Raw genomic sequence first — 4,064 nt, 5'->3', positions numbered from 1 at the left:
TCCTTTCAGAACCCACCAGACCCCAGCTTTACTGTGTGTGTGTCTGTCTGTCTGTCTGTCTGTCTGTCCTTTCAGAACCCACCTGACCCCGGCTTTACTCTGTGTGTCTATCTGTCTGTCTGTCCTTTCAGAACCCACCTGACCCCGGCTTTATTGTGTGTGTGTTTGCTGCACGTCTGGCCTTTCCTTGTTACCTTGCCACTCCTAGCCAGGGTGATGGGACCCAACCATGCAGGTTGGGTGGTGATGGATTAAAAGACCATAGAAAGATGACACAGCATCATTCTGGGTGTGACTGGGAGAGTGTTTCCAGGTAACAATTGGCACTTGGCCAAGTGAACTGGGAGGGTGGAGGAGTCCATTTGAAACTGCAGTGCGCCATATGCCCTTACGCATTCGTTAGATGTGTGCAATATGGAATACTGTGGACAATGTCTCATGTAAATGAAGGACAGTGAGTGACAGTGATGTGTTGACGTGAGTTCATCAGTGGTGACAAACATCTCAGTCTGATGGGGATGCTGATGTGATATGTGGGGGATGCTGATGCGGGGGCTTCTGATGCGGGGGATGCTGATGTGGGGGATGCTGATGTGGGGGATGCTGATGTGAGGGATGCTGATGTGGGGGATGCTGATGTGGGGGATGCTGATGTGGGGGATGCTGATGTGGGGAGGCAAGGGACATATGGGAAATCTTAGTACCTCAGTATCAACGTAAACTTGCTTTAAAATTGTAGTCTTGGTCTGGGGAGCTGGCTCAGTGGTTAAGAGAACTGGCTTCTCTTCTAGAAGACTTGGTTTGATTACCAGCACCCATATGGTGGCTCACAACTGTCTGTAACTCCATTTGCAGAGGAGCTGACACCCTCTTCTCAGTGAGCACCAGGCATGCTTATGGTGTCCAGATTTGCATGAATGTAAAACACCTATACACGTAAAATAATAAAATAATTAAGAACTAAATAAAAGTAGCTAATCTTGATTCTTATTGTTCATAATCTTTAAAAAGGATCATATAATTTAAAGTTTCTGTTTGGGGGGAACAGGGTTGTACTCTGTAGCTCAGTTTGGTGTGGAACTCATTATGTAGTTCAGGCTGGCCTTGAAGTCACAGTAATTCTCCTGCCTCAGCCTCTCAAGTTCTGGGATTGCAAGCATAAGTCCCCGTTCCTGGCAGGATATTGCAGGAGGCATTGAGGGTCCTGTGCTCAGATATAAGCATAGGGAAACCAGGAATGTCCTTCAAAGGAAGGGACGCATGTCCAGTCAACTGCCCATAAGGCTGGGTGCGGACGTGACCTTTAATAGCTTAGTGACTTTCTGTGCCGTGTGGTGTGGCCAAGACCACACTGGATCATTCCCTGGGCCCTTATTGTGAGCTTGTCCATCGATAGAAATGATCTTTAGGGAAGGTGTCACATGTAGTCAAGCCATAGAAGCCATCTTTATGGGAGATGTCACGTGTGCTTTATGAAGAGTTCCGGTATGGTCATGTCTTAAACTTTATTTGGCACACAGTATTGAGTTAATTATCACCAACAATATACATGTTCTGCTGGCAGTGGTGGTCACAGAGACCAACATGCATAATTTAAACAAAACCAGGCTGGGACCTGGGGGAATGTGGTGGTCTTATGGTCCACAGCCTTGTGGAGTCAAGGAAAGGCAGCAGACAAGGCCATTGTGGCCTCCTCCCTGGGTCTTCCTGCCCTGGTGGCTTTCTTTGGTAGTCTCTCAAGCCTGAACCTCAGCTCTGGGAAGTGGATGGGCTCTGCCGTCCTCCCAGCCCTCACAACACTCTTTGAAAGCTGTGCTGTGGCTTCTGATCACAGCATCAGTACAACATTTGAAGAAATTCTTTATTTTAAGTTCCTGGGTATTTTGCACACTAAAAGAAGCATCAGATCCCGTGGGAAATACAGATGGTTGAGAGCTGATAGGTGAGTGCTGGGAATTGAACTCAGGACCTCTGAAGAGCAATGCTCCTAACTGCTGAGCCGTCTCTCCAGCCCCATCGGTACACTGTTTTTAAGTTTTGTTTTTCTTGGCTTGGAGAGATGGCTCAGGGATGAAAGCATGGCACACAGCACGAGGATTGGAGTTTTGATTCCTAGAACCCACACAAATGCCAGGTGACTGTTGGGACCCTTAAGGCAGAGAGCTTAGGCAGAGAACAAGCTGGCTATCAAGACTAGCTCTGTGAGTGAGCTGGGGGTTTGGCTGGGAGACCCTGTGTCAATGAGTAAGATGAAGGGGCTTCCACATGTATGTGCACATAGGTGCACATCCACCCACCCACCCACCTGTTGGTGGATGGCTGATCGTTTGTTTCCCCAGCTGCCCAGACCCAAAATAATCACACAGAAACCGTATCATTACAACACTTCTTGGCCCATTAGCTCATGCTTCTTATTGGCTAGCTCTTATATCTTTTTTTTTTTTTTTTTTTTTTTTTTTTTTTGGTTTTTCGAGACAGGGTTTCTCTGTGGTGTTGGAGCCTGTCCTGGAACTAGCTCTTGTAGACCAGGCTGGTCTCGAACTCACAGAGATCCGCCTGCCTCTGCCTCCCGAGTGCTGGGATTAAAGGCGTGCGCCACCACCACCCGGCTTAGCTCTTATATCTTAAATTAGCCCATTTCTATTAATCTGTGTCTTGATACATGCTTATGGCCTACCGGTCAGCTTCTGTACTGCATCTGGCGTCTGTCTCCTGAGGCGGCCACATGGCTTCTCTCTGACTCTACCTACTTTCTCCTCCTCATCTGCTTGGAATTCAAACCTGGTTCTTTTCTAGTTTACAATGGGCCCAAAGCAGCTTCTTTATTAACCAATGGTATTCACAGCTTATAGAGGGGAATCCCACATCACCCACCCACATAGAAACGTGCATACACACATACACCATACATCCATGGGAAAAATGGGTAAAGTTGCTTTCTCTTTTACAGTGTGAATTCCCTAGGAAGAAAAAAAAATGTGCTGTAAATTTTGTTGATGGTCCAGCAGCAATGAGCTGACAAGCTGTGACAGCCTTTGGGGACAGAGAGAAACACAGACTCCTCTTCAGACATTAGTGCAGCTCCATGTCGGGCAGATGGGACATCCTCGGGGGTCTGAGTTGGGCAGATGGTGCACCTTCAGGAGTCTGAGGGCCTGCCTTTCATCTCTGAGATAAAGGAAACATTGGCTTTTCTTATTCACATTTTCAGTGTGTTTTCCTAACAATTTCAAGAAAGTTAGTCCATTGGGCACAGTACCGAGGAGACTTTGGAAGAGAGATGGTATCCACACCTGGTGCGCTGTGTGAAGACCAGTACCTCACACCGTCACGACAGATCCTTGAAAGTCTCTCGTCCCACTCAATCTCCACTGTCATCTTTCCGTAGAAGTGAGACTTCCTCTGGTCCCTCATGGTGGCACATGTCTGTAATTCTAGTATACAGGAGGCTGAGGATGGAAGACCATGAGTTCAAGTCTAGCTTGAGTTACGTAACAAGACCCTGTCTTAAAAAAAAAAAAAATCTTGTGGTTTCACAGAAATTTCAACACATTGTCTGCTTTCGCCTCAGCAAAGGCCTGGCTTTCATGGCTGCCTCTGACTTGAGTCTCTAAACCCCAGCGCTCAGAACCGGCAGTCTTCAGCTTGCCCCCACTTCTCACATGGGATTTCTTGTTTGTCGTAGCCCGAGAACAGTTTGGACCAGTCAGCTGCGGCTTACCATAGTCTGAGAAGTCCTGGGTTTAAGGCGGTGGAGGAGGTAATTATGTTTTATGTAAACAAGCATATCTTTATTTTTGGCAGCGAGGGTGGAGTGAAGACGGGCAGTGATGATAGCCGATGAGATTGATGTGAGGACAAAGAACAGGAAGTGTATGTCACTTCCCCTTCTCTGTGGTCACTAGTAATCTCTCCAGAAGTCTCTTTTGGTTGTGAGCCTAGCCTTTAATGGCTGAGCTGTCTCTCTAACCCTCCAGAAGTCTCTCTCTCTCTCTCTTTTTAGTTTTTCGAGACAGGGTTTCTCTGTAGCTTTGGAGCCTGTCCTGGAACTAGCTCTTTTTTTT

This window comes from Microtus ochrogaster, linkage group LG5 (assembly GCF_000317375.1).
Source record: "Microtus ochrogaster isolate Prairie Vole_2 linkage group LG5, MicOch1.0, whole genome shotgun sequence".
NCBI lineage: Eukaryota > Metazoa > Chordata > Mammalia > Rodentia > Cricetidae > Microtus > Microtus ochrogaster.
Note: the sequence above shows the minus strand (reverse complement) of the source record.